This window comes from Dunckerocampus dactyliophorus, chromosome 5, assembly GCF_027744805.1.
Source record: "Dunckerocampus dactyliophorus isolate RoL2022-P2 chromosome 5, RoL_Ddac_1.1, whole genome shotgun sequence".
In the NCBI taxonomy this organism is placed as follows: domain Eukaryota; kingdom Metazoa; phylum Chordata; class Actinopteri; order Syngnathiformes; family Syngnathidae; genus Dunckerocampus; species Dunckerocampus dactyliophorus.
In genome coordinates, this window is record NC_072823.1 from 1,065,527 (window position 1) to 1,078,887 (window position 13,361).

Genomic DNA, 13,361 nt, shown 5'->3' on the forward strand with positions numbered 1-13,361 from the left:
CAGACTTTTGCCTGAAGCTAAAAATGTCCTGTTTAGCATCTATTGCTGCAGTTGGAAGCTTTGGGGAAAGCAAACGTGAAACAAATCCACTAGTAATGCTGATTGGGGCCATTTGTATTCCTAATGCGTTTACAAGCTTATTATGGTTGCTAAGTCAAGGCATTAAAGCATCACTACAATTAGCAAATAGGGTCTCTTTGCCAAACATCAAGCCAAATCCAGACCCTCTTCAGTCCCTTCAGTGATGTGCCCTCTTCATTGGCAGCAAAGTCCAAAGCGTCTGGCTGGCATGTTAATTGGTCTCCATTCCTGCTCCCTCAAGCTTTCTGGGCGGGAACAGCCTCCGCCTTGCTGATGTATCATTTCAGGGCCTCGGTGGACGTGGAACGGTCTTACAGCAGGAGCCTTGAGTGGCACCTTCACCAGATGGGACTCCAATGCTGCTGGGACGGGGGTGCAATTGGCCGAGTGGTTTTGCCAGATATTTTGTTCACATTAAGCAGGACTTTCAGGGTTTTCTGTTGATTATGTTTGGTTTATTACATTAGACATGTTTGTATTTGACTCCATTTAGCCATTTTTATGCTTGAAAATGCTTCAGTTCGGCAAAAAATACATACCATTTGCTTTGTACTCATTGAAACGATTGTTTGTCAGAGGACATCAAAAACTTAGTCATGTGAAGAAACAGAGAGGTAAAGATGGCTCGTTTATCTCACTGAGGTGAATTCTAGAAGATAAGCACATCATAAGCATACATGACTTCTTCTTTGTGAGCTGGCAGGGAAATTCTCTCACCACTACAGCATTACCAACAAGGAATACTCAGCGTACGGCCATAGCTAACATTTTATATCCGTGTGTTCCCCCAGGCGAGGAAAAAGTCTAACAGCGGCTGAGCTGTAAGGAACAGATGTTGCAGCGCTGCACATCTTTAACGATGCAAACATTTGACAAAGTTTGTGAATCACCGCAAACTGTGGCAAATTATAGCTGTGGGTCTGCAAACATGAACTCACCCAAGTCGTCTCAGCTTGGGGGCTGTCGTCGCTTATGTAGGTACTGGAAAATGCTGAATAGGGATTTACAGAAAGATGCCTTGATTATAATGATTGTGAACTAATTATGTTGTCTACCAAAATTACTTTTGATTATGTCACCACCCCAGCAATGGTTTCTTTGATAAAAGTCATTTCACAGCTTTTTTTGTCTTCAAACTGACTGAAATGTTTAAACTCAATCCAAAGGAGTAGCACAGATAATACAGCTGAAGCTCCTGTGTGTGTGCAGGCAACAAACGCAAGCAGTGTTTGCACGTTAGGACTGTCATGCAAGAGTAAAGAGAAGTTAGCCACTGTGTCATGACAGCCAATAACACGAAAGTGTCATCTTTTTTCAAAAGAAAATTGAAAATATGTTGCAAGTTCTACCCTGTGACGAATCAATTTGAGACAAAGCGTTAAGCCAAGGTATATTTACTTGCATCCCCTGTGCACCTTTGTGATACAATGCTATGTGTACGACACTCCAACAAAATGTCTCTGTTACGTAGAACTGACGGTGACAAGGTCACTCCTGTTTCAATACCAGTGTTGGGAATGGAATATGTTCCACTCTGTTCTGGATGGGCACTGCTACATGTATTTACATGCATTCTTTACACTGTACTCTTTACTTGCGTATCTTGCTTGCTTGCTGCTGTAACAAGTTAAATAAAGTACATACATATGTGCTGTCTCGTGAGTCTGGTGCTGCTCTGCTGCCCTCTGCTGTTTTCTTGTTGCAGCACACTGCCGACCTACGGGAGGAGCTCATGCACACCTGTATGCAATCTATCCATGAGTACTTAATGCCTGTTTGAGCGTCTGTTTCATGCCAGTTTGTCTTTCCATGTTTGTTGATGTTACCTTGTACCCTTGCACTCTGGTCCACCCTGCCTTGCAGTGACTCTTGGTTTGTACTTTGCTCCTGCGAGTTTTGTTGCAGTGATTTTTGGTTTGTGTTTTTGTATTTTTCCTGCCGTCCGTGTGTGCAGCGCTTTTCGTTCCATTGTACTTTGTCTATTTCTGTTTTTTCCTGCGGCCAGGCCCGGAGGTTTTTTGTTAGGATTACCCTGTGGACATTTTCTGTTATTTTGTACCTTTTTTGTTAATAAATTTGTTAACACGGAAACTTGCGTCTCTCTGCATTTCGGGATTCTGCCAAACGGCTACACGCCGCCTCGTGACATGCTGACCGACAACAGAGAAATAACAATCACAAGACCTCTCACTTGAAACAAAGGCACCCTGTTCTTTTTCATCCATCTCCCACACACACCTTGCTAGACCTTGGCTGGTGGGCTGATGGTTCTCTCCAGGACTGGCATTGCAATTGTTTGTATCTACTTTTTATAGTAAATTTAAAACCTCACTTGAGACTCCGAGCAGAGACTCCTCTTGAGACTCCTCACCGCCACTAAACGGCAGTGTCTCCACATCAATGCCAACGAGTTGAATTGACAAATAATGGGCCTCATTCACGAAACATTCTTACGCACAAATGTGTTCTTAAAGCCTTCTTACGAAGATTTTTGGCATTCACGAAACATGTTCTTAACTCCCAGTTCTTAGATCTAAGAACAAATTCTACGAACGCTCAGGAGGACTCTTACGCACAAGCAAAGCTTGCACTTTCAATGGCAATCGCCCTCATGATGGATTTTGCAACCTGATCCCAAAAAATGTAGTGCAAATAAAATATCCCAACAATGATTTATCGTCAAAACAAGTAAAATATACTCCATGGATAAATATATATTCAAATCCCAATTCATCAAAAAAAAAGTAGCTGGCTGGACGTGCGCTGCACAGAGAGAGAATGTAAAGGGACCATTAGATTTATTTGCTTCAGGCTTCAGGCTTCCCTCTCTGTTCTTGCAGGTGTGCAGGATCATCAGAATAACATCGCAATGAAACGTGGTGTGTCTATTGCGCACGTAGCACCCCCAGATAACGACATGCGCCCCCAGCCACGTCTTGAGCCAGAGCACGGGGCTGCTGTATTAATTAGGCAGCGTCTAATCAAATGTAACCACAGAAAAAATACATTGTCACACACAAACTATGTATTTTGACTTTATTTTTCCATCATGATTGTGTAAATATTTTCTAGAGATTCTGAAATGGTTTGGTTTCTGATTGATGGCCCGCCTCCCGTTTCCTCCAGATCCCTCCGGTGCAGTCCAATCTTTTTTTTTAGTCTATTTTAAGTCAAAACACTTCTTTTTAACCTCTGCGGTGGCGCGTTTCTCCGTGGAAACGGCATTTATGTTTCCTGCAATGGTGCTCCATGCCGACTCTTTTTGGATGGCCTGATGACCGGTGGATACACGTGAAAATAAGGTGGTCTTGTGTTCGCTCACTCCTTGTAAAAGCACCTCTATTTCAGTAGAATTGAACGTTTTCTTCTGTTTGTTGTCCAGCTGCTCCTCAGTCTTGCCCTTGCGCGTTGCCATCTCCGCCTCCAGCTGCCCGTTGCGCACGGCACATTTTTGACCTTGTATAGGAAATAATAGGCGGTGACCTATGCAAATTAGGCCTCACATGCACGGGCATCGCAGTTGGCATTCATCAACCTAAGAACACCGGTGTGAACGATTATCCCTACTTAAGAACGTGTCGTGAATGTGGCGCAGTTTCCATCCCGCGCCTTCTTAAGTACACTTCTTAAGAAGACTTTTAAGAAGATGTTCGTGAATGAGGAGCAATGATCCCAAAATGTCCAGGGAGAGAAAAGTTGATGCGGATGGAAGACCGTTTCAAGAAAGATGGTAATGCGGGTACTTGTTTGTGCTTCAAGGAGAAAGACCGGTATGTCTTTTGTGTTACAAAGCGGTGTCGGTTGTTAAAGAGTACAATCTGTGTCGGCATTTTGACACTAAACACGGAGCTAAGTACGCCAAAGCTAGCCTTCAAGAAAAGCAACAAATTGCCCAAGAATTAAAAGGCAAACTGCGGTTGCAGCAGAGTGTGGTCACGAAATCACAGCCAAAAACAATGCAGCAGTGGAAGCTAGCTTTATTGTGGCTGAAGAAATTGCCCACACTTCCAAGTGTTTTTCAGAGGGAGCGTTTTTTGAAGCATTGCATGCTGAAGGTCTGTGAGCAGGTGTGTCCCGACCAATGACAGACTTTAAAAATATTGTAAAATGATTCTTGTCCTGTGAACTCCAGAGTACCTTTTGTTCTGTGAAAGTCAGTTGAACTCAGGCCTACGTGACTGAGGGGGAGGTCATCGTGACCGAAGTTATACAAGATGTGTTCCAGATGTTATGTGATTTCAAAATGTCCTGCCAACAGGTCCAAGGAAGGATGAGGTTTGGTAATCCACGTCATTGTTATTGTTCACTGGGTCTATTTAAGGGTGAACGGAATAAACGGGGTAGCCCTTTTCCCTCAGCTGCATACGAGTTGTGTTGTGCCTCTGATTATTCCACAACATTTGGCGTCACAAACAGGATTGGAAGGAAAGACGTTGATGCTCGTGGCCTTCTGACCTGCACCATATTGCAAACCAACGGCCGTAAAAACAGGTAAGATTTCTTACCATTTGGTTTGACAGTGTGGTGCAGTAATGGGGGTAACTAATGAGCATTAATGTTAAAATTTCTCCAAATAAGAGAGCCTGTTGTTAGTGCATTAATAACAACTGCAGATTGGGGGTGGGGAACACTCACACAAAATGTGGCCCTCACTTTAGAGTGGGAAAAACATTTTGTGTGTTTTACTAAAATGACTCGAGTCCAGCTGTGTTACGGCATGATTGGCGTACTTTAGAAGTGTTGAGTAAAGGAAAAGAGTACAGGCTCGTGCCGGCTTTGTGTGTGTGTGTGAGGTCGACAATTTATGCTGCAGCAACTCTTAGTCCGGGAGTTCATTCATGGAGGAAAAATTAAGGGCTAAATATAAGGCCGACTGCAATTGGTAGAGCGAGGTACCCTATACAACGCAGAGTGGACAAAACGCACTAAAAGCTTAAATCCAAGTTGGCCTGAAGGTGGAACATTTGATGTGAGTTTGTGTGATGACATGGAAGTCCGAATAAAGGACTATAAACCCAAAGACAAAAGTAACAAAAGACAACAGAAAAGAGAAAAGGAATTGGAAATTATACAGTTGTTCAGAAAGGAAGGTGAAATGTTCCGAAAAACAATGAAAAAGAATCGTGAACTGTTTAAAGCTACAGGCAACGATGGATTTAAAATAAAAAACAGAAATATGGACAAAAACATGCAGGATAATAGTCAGTTCGCTGCATTGGCTCCGTCTGGCCTTTATCCTTTTATTACAGGAACTGTCGAAGTTGCAGGAGATGTTGATTTTGATGACAACACACAAGATCCTATTTCACCAGTTGGAAGGCTGAAAAAGGCAGGAAGGGTGCAAAACCAAAAAAGTCACAAGTACTGGATTGTTATGCTGAAAAAGATCAAGCGCTTAAAGAGATGACAAGAAAGGATGGACACTCATATTGGCTGAACCTGGAGCACTCGGACTTAGAAAGACAAAAGGAAAGGACTATAATTCAAGAACTTGATGAGATAGATGATGTTAATGAAAAATATGTACAAAATAAGGCTACAGAAGAAAAACAGGAAGAGAGGAAAAAAGGAGCAGTAGAAAGAGTAAGTAGTGCTATACCAGTAAAAAGAAGAGTAAGCTATCCAGAGGGAGTCCAAGAGGCAGAAGAAAGAGAAGTCTTAGGGGGAAGTCTTACCTTTGCTGCAAATGGCAAGGAAAACAGAAAGTATGATCTCAGATACAGGCCTGGCATACACCCTCCAGGGAGGTATACCGATCCGGCTCATCAATTGCCAATATTAATAAAAGGAACACAGGGACAGTATATTCCTTGGCAAACACTTGATCTTGAGGGGTTGATCGCCAGGCTGCCTGGTATCCATGAGGGGGCCAGCAAATGGATAAGGGCGTTTGAAGAAGAAACAGTGGGTAAAATACTGGCGCTTGGAGATATCAAGGCTGTGTGGGCACGAGTGTTGGGGATACCAACAATGGAAAATGTGCTATATCTAAGTGGCCATCGATGGATGCAAAATCCTGAAGCGGATGTTATTGAGTTCAATCCTTATCGCAGAGACTTGTGGGGGACACTGCGAAGGGAGTATCCGATCAAGATTGATCCCAAGGCCCTGAAGGGACAGCCACTTACGGAAACGGAGAACCCTGCCGAGTATATCAGCCGTCAGCTCAAACGGTGGAAGCAAGAGACTGAGGAAGAAGTTGGAAATAGCCCACTGATGACCACACTATTCAGAACAGCAGTGGTTGAAGCCATGCCAACTCCAGTAAAAAGTAGACTGGAGGATGTTGTGGGACTGACGTCAGAGTCACACAGGGAGTTCTTTGAGCATGTGATACATGCTATTGAAAAATACAGACGAGATGAACAACGGCTGAAAGAGCAAGACCAAGAAGTTCAAAGAAAGGTTGCCCAGTTGCAACTTGGGGAACTGTCAAGCAAGAACAAAAAGAAAGCTCAAGCCTTAGTCGGGGATGCAAAGCCAAGTGTGGAGGCACCCGTAATGCCATCTCCAGCTCCACCTCCAGCTCCAGTGCCAACAACAGTACTACCAGTTCAAGCGCCACCTGTCATCAATGTATATGCTCAACCAAGAACAAATCAAGCGTCGCAAAGGGGAAGGCAATATCAGATGGGCCGAAAAGATGGATGAAGAAGGAGGTCGCAACAACAAGCTACCCCTCCGCAAGTACTTCCCAAAGTCTGTTGGGGATGTGGACAGCAAGGACACAATCGACAGAACTGGCTGGCACCTAATTGGGTCAAAGGAGGCTATGGAGATCAACAACCTCAACAACCATTGAGCAAAGGTCCAAATTCAGAACAGCCATATTCGGGTCCAGTCAACCCGTGGGGAGGTCCAAATTATGGTTATTAGGGGTGCCCAGAGAATTCTGCAGGGGAAGGTCAGCTGCAAATAATAACATCTATAACTAAAAAAGAACCAGTAGTTCAAGTTCAAATCAAAGGAAAACAAATACCAATGTTGGTCGATACTGGAGCAACCTACACTTGTGTAGGTCCAAGTTACGCCTCACACCTCCCCATGTCTGACAAATTTGTCAAAACAGTAGGATTCTCGGGAAAGCTTCAAACAATACCTATGACGGCTCCAGTTCAGCTAACAATGGAGGGCGAAACAACGACATTGCCAGTTCTGGTATCTGAGCAGACACCAGTAAATTTACTAGGAAGAGATGCTCTATGCAAGCTGAATGTAAACATTTCTTGTACGCCTGTTTTAGAATATTTTTAGAGGATCGTGTTCAGTCGGCACACAGAATGACACAGACACATCAAGGTATTTTAGCCTAAAAAAGGGCGTATTTATTTAAGCATCAACACACAAGATATATGATTGCAGCGAAAAAGCCTCTTACCTACGCCAACAGAGTGGAGAGCCAACACCCGTGGAAGAGTTTGCGTCAATCGGCTGGGCGTTCGATCACAACCCGCAGCAGACTCCGTCTAGGTGTTTTCGCTCTCCCCTCTTTATGCCAGTCTGTTCCTGCAAGCGTGAGAACGGGGTGGCCGGCCCCGAAACTCAGGCATTCGCACACAGAGTTACTGTTTTTAACAAAACAGGCGCCAGGCAACCTAGTTTGGTTATATGAGTGTCCTGTCTTCCTCAGTACATAACAAGCACCTGGTAGGCAAGGTCAGCAGATAACAATAACAAGATACTTCCCAAACCCATCACCCTTTCTCACATTCGTGTCCTGGGAAACGAATGTTCAGAACAACACAAACCCTTTCTCACATTTGTATCCTGGGAAATGAATGTTCAGAACAACACAAACCCATCACCCTTTCACATTCCACTCCTGATGTTCTGAACATCATTTTCCTCAATTCATAAAATCTTCCACCGTCCATAACATAGCATCATTCATCATGTTCCCCTCCCAATTATTCCAATTAACCAGATCGTGTTGCACCCTCTCAAGTAAATCCGCCCGTGTGTCACAGACAAATTCACCCCAGCATGTCAAGTTGACCTTTTACAACACATCTGTTGAGGCGAAAACATCACGTCCCCGCCTTCCTACTCAACGCCTGAGGGAGTGAAAGTAGATAGAGTGTAGATAGATAGAGTGATAGAGTCCAAATGAATGTTCAGACAGCACGTGCAAAAGTATACTGGTTAGGAGATATATCAGAACCAGTGCTCCAGGCTTTCCAAAAGTGGGAAAAGTACATCTGTGCTCAAATTCCAAAAGCGTCAAAACCACGGTCTGAATACCATTGCACAGTCTATTTTGATCCATCATGTAGCAAAATCTTTGAAGAAAAGTGGGAAACACAAACTGAAGGCCTGACGGTGTCATTGACAACAGAGTATATCATAATTGGGCAAGAGGGTGCAGCGTTTAACGTTGAGTCAAATCCTTTCCTTGCACAATGGTAGAACGTGCCCAATTCGGCACCACACATAACCTTGTTGGTTAACGAAAATTTTGCGTCAAAGGATTTGGGGCCAATGATGAAAAATGCGTCCAAAATAACTTGGAAAGCGACTGAAAATCCACTAATTTTTGTGTCGCCAGATGAGACAAAGATAAAAATTTTGTGTGGTACCCATATGGTTTCAAAACCAAAAGAAGTGATCATTGCTTCATTTGACGTACCACAGATGCCGCAAATCCGTGAAGGTGAGAATGACTTAAAACAAGAAATGCTCGAACACGTCCCAGAAAATCTATGGTCAAAACATGAAACAGATGTAGGGTTAGTGAAGTCAGCAAACCCTGTTAGAGTGGAGCTTAAACCAAACATGAAACTTCCAAGACGCGCACAGTACCCTCTGAAATTAGAGGCAGAGAAAGGTATAAGCCAAACTATTGAAGGGCTTCTGAAAGCGGGAGTATTAATTGAGACACACAGTTTTTGTAATACGCCAATACTACCTGTGAAGAAAGCAGACAAATCCAAGTACCGGCTGGTACATGATTTGCGAGCAGTGAATGAGATCGTCCAGGATAGTCCAGTGGAAGTACCAAATCCGCATACTCTCTTGACAAATGTTCCACCTGAAGCTAAGTTTTTCACAGTAATAGACTTGTGCTCAGCATATTTTAGTGTTCCGTTACACGAAGACTCTCAACATTTGTTTGTGTTCACATATCGAGGAAAACAATATTGCTATACTCGAATGCCACAGGGGTTCAAACATAGTCCGCATGTGTTTAATCAGGTGTTAAGAGAGGACCTTGAAGGGTTGCAACTCAATAGCACCCTGTTACAGTACGTTGACGATCTGTTAATATGTGCACCGACACTCGAGGACTGCCACAGAGACTCAATTAAGTTACTTCAGAAGTTGGCTGAGGGGGGGCATAAGACCTCCCGGGCAAAGTTACAATATTGCCAGCCCCAGGTCGAGTATCTGGGAAGAGTTATATCACACGGAACAATCTCAGTGGCACCCTCTCAGCTGGAGGGAGTGAGCAAAGTGACACTCCCTCTTACAGTGGGACAGATGATGACTTTTCTAGGCATGACTGGTTTCAGCTCAAACTGGATAGTGGACTATGCTGTCAAAACTGTACCATTGCGAGAAATAATGAAGGAGGGTGAGACTCAGACATTGAGGTCACCGCTGAAATGGACCAATGAGTCCAGAATTGCGTTTGAAACAATCAAACAGGAAATGCAAACAGCTCCGGCGTTGGCAACACCAGACTATGGCAAACCGTTCTTTTTGTACGTGTCAAATAGACATAACATGTACGCATCTGCAGTATTGATGCAAGAAACCTGTAGTGGTCGAAGGAAACAACCCCTTGCATACTACAGCACGAAGCTGGACAATGTGGTCCAGGGTTGGCCACCATGTTGTCAAGGGTTGGCTGCCGTTCATTATGCGTATGAGAAGGCATCAACAATCACAATGGGACATCCAGTGACAATATACACGCATCATAAAATCTCTGAGCTGATCCACCAAAATAAGTTTGTGATAACGCAGGCTCGATGTTTGCAGTACTTGCCACTGCTGACGTATCCAGATGTCACCATTAACAGGTGTGCAACGGTAAATCCTGCAGACACAATGCCATTCAGTTTTGAAGGTGAGCCTCATGAGTGTGTGCCAGAGGCAATGAAGTACACAAAGTTAAGACCAGATTTGGAGTCTACGCCTTTGTTAAATGCAGAAGTGACATACTTTGTGGATGGATCGTGTTACAGAGATCACCTTGGCAGCCATGCAGGGTTTGCGGTTATCAAACAGGAAGGAAGTGAGTTTGTGACAATAAAGGCTGAGAGTTGTGTACAACCATGCTCTGCACAATTAGCTGAGTTGAAGGCTTTGACTGAAGCGTGCAGAATGGCCAAAGGAAAGACAGCAAATGTGTATACGGATTCGGCGTATGCACATGGAGTGTGTCATTTGTTTGGGGCAGTGTGGAAGCAACGTGGTTATAAAAAAAGTGATGGTTCACCAATACACCACCAAAAACAGATAGTTTATCTTATTTCGGCGATGATGCAACCGACAAGGCTTGCTGTTATCAAGTGTCAGGCACACAGGAAAGGAAATGAAGATGTTGTGCATGGAAACAATGCAGCAGATGAAGCAGCAAAATTGGCTTCTAAAAGCCAGGTGACTGTTTTGGCTCCATTGGTGTCGATAGAACCAGTCGCTACGCCAGATGACATTGTGTTGATGCAACAAAATGCAGGGCTAAGTGAGCACAGTTTGTGGCAGCAGAGAGGAGCTTCAAAAGATGAAAAAGGTCTGTGGAGATCACATGAAGGACTGCTTGTTGCGCCACTCATTACTTACAGTGCTAATATCAGATGTGCACAGTCCAGATCACTGTGCAAAGGGGGAAGTTGTAAGGAAGATAAAACAGCAAGGATATTGGTCACCATATTTGCAGTCAATGATAGATGAAGTCTTGGGACAATGTGAAGTTTGTGCACAGAACAATGTCAGAAAAGGCACAACTACACCCATTGGACACATACCAGTTCCAGAAGGACCATTCAAACATCTTGTGCTAGACTATGTAGACATGATTAAATCGGTGCATGGAAAGAGGTACATGTTAGTAGTTATTGACCGATTTAGTCGTTGGGTTGATGCCGTCTAAAGATCAGAGTTCAGAAACTGTTGTTAAATTCCTGTTAAGAGAAGTAATTCCGCGGTTTGGAATACCATCAGAAATAAGTTCGGACAACGGTCCGGCGTTCGTGCAAAAAGTAGCCAAAGGAATCCTCCAACAGTTGCGAATAAGACAAAGGTTGGGGTGTGTCTATCATCCTCAGTCCCAGGGAATGGTAGAGAGAGTAAATGGGACACTTAAAGCCAAACTCAATAAAATTTGTGCCAGCACAAAGTTAAATTGGGTGGATGCACTACCACTTGCACTAATGAGTTATCGCATGCAGACTAACAGAATGACACATCTAACACCGCATGAAATGCTTACAGGTCGAGCCATGCCAGCACCACATTTGAGAGGGCCTTATAAAGGGCCCCCACTTGAGCAGTTGCAAAATGAACTGAAAGATGATATAAAACAGTTAACTGCCAAACATAGAGCTATCTATGTGCAGGAGAAAAGCAGGGCTCCTGAGTCCACGGAGGTGTCAGACGGCCTGGTGGTGCCAGGCGATCAGGTGTACATCAAGGTGTACAGGCGAAAGTGGCACGAGTCAAGACGAGAGGGACCCTATAAGGTGGTGCGAGCAACACCGACGGCTGTCCAAGTGGAAGGGAGCACGACGTGGTACCATTTAAACCACTGCACCAAGCTATACCAACCAAGGGGACCCTCCAGCTGAGACGAGCCATCCATGAGGACCACGCCAGCCGAGACGAGTCATTCCTGAGGGCTATAATCGAGGGAGCCAGATCGTGCGGGAGGACATCCATCCAGGAGGCAGGCTATGAGGAAGGGGTGAGATGAGCGCCCTCCTCCAACATGTGACGTGCCAAGTCACCACCTCGTTTCGGCAAAAGAAGCCCCTCATCACAAAGGGTCCCTCCAGATGACATCGTGCTGATCATCGGCGGGTGATCGAAGAAGGGACTGAAGATGGCCAACACCGTTCTTACCGAGGCACAGTAATCCTCTGGACGGTGATGATGTGAGCAGAAACATTGCTCCCGGCCTTGCCACACACCGAATCACTGCCCATAACACGTTCCCCACTTCCCCGTGCCCATTCTTCAGGACAAGCATGCATCAAAATCCCCACGAACTTAATCTTTGAACTTCTTTCGGAAAATGAAGACGGTGAAATGACGGGTCTAAGAGACATTATTATTTGTTTTGGGGGTTTGGGACCCCCAAAAGGGGGAAATATATTGTAAAATGATTCTTGTCCTGTGAACTCCAGAGTACCTTTTGTTCTGTGAAAGTCAGTTGAACTCAGGCCTACGTGACTTAGGGGGAGGTCATCGTGACCGAAGTTATACAAAATGTGTTCCAGATGTTATGTGATTTCAAAATGTCCTGCCAACAGGTCCAAGGAAGGACGATGTTTTGGTAATCCACGTCATTGTTATTGTTCACTGGGTCTATTTAAGGGTGAACGGAATAAACGGGGTAGCCCTTTTCCCTCAACTGCATACGAGATGTGTTGTGCCTCTTATTATTCCACAACAAAAAATATCAGTTTTTGGGTTAGTTACATTCGATTACATTTAGTTTTATTTATAAGTTACATCTGGCCCTTTGAGGACAGCCATTATGTAGATGTGGCCCGAAGTGAAAATGAGTTTGACACCCCTGGTATAGAATTAAATCCTCATCAATTCATTCCAAAACGTAAATGTACAAAATCTAAGCTGACAATAACAATGCGTTACTAGCAAGTAGTCAATACGGATACAGAGCTAACACTAACTTCTATGGCACTGATGGAAATCACGAACGCTATAGACCACGGAAGGTGTGCAGTTGCAGGATTCATGGATCTTACAAAAGCCTTCAATACAATTAGTCACAATATTTTAACAACTAAATTAGAAAGATACGGAATCAGAGGATTAGTTCTGAATTGGGTTAAAAGCTACCTAGCAAACAGGAAGCAATTTGTAAAGCTAGGAGGATGCACATCTGCAATTTTAAATATCACGTTTGGAGTACCCCAGGGGTCCATAATGGGACCAAAACTGTTTAATTTGTACATCAACGACATTTGTAAAGTGACAAAGGACTTAAAGTTGATATTATTTACGGATGATACCACTGCCTTTTGTTCTGGGAAAGCACACAAGAACTCATTAAAAAGGACAAGGATGAAAAGGTCATATTAAACAACAACAAC

At 44.0% G+C, this 13,361-nt stretch overlaps 1 long non-coding RNA gene across 1 annotated transcript; it reads left to right on the forward strand.

Moving 5' to 3' along the window:
• The first annotated feature begins 4,494 nt into the window (after nucleotides 1-4,494).
• Nucleotides 4,495-12,660, forward strand: LOC129181939 (uncharacterized). The gene is made up of 2 exons (XR_008570528.1): nucleotides 4,495-4,572; nucleotides 11,627-12,660. It is a non-coding gene; the product is annotated as an uncharacterized LOC129181939 (long non-coding RNA).
• Nucleotides 12,661-13,361: the final 701 nt, after the last annotated feature.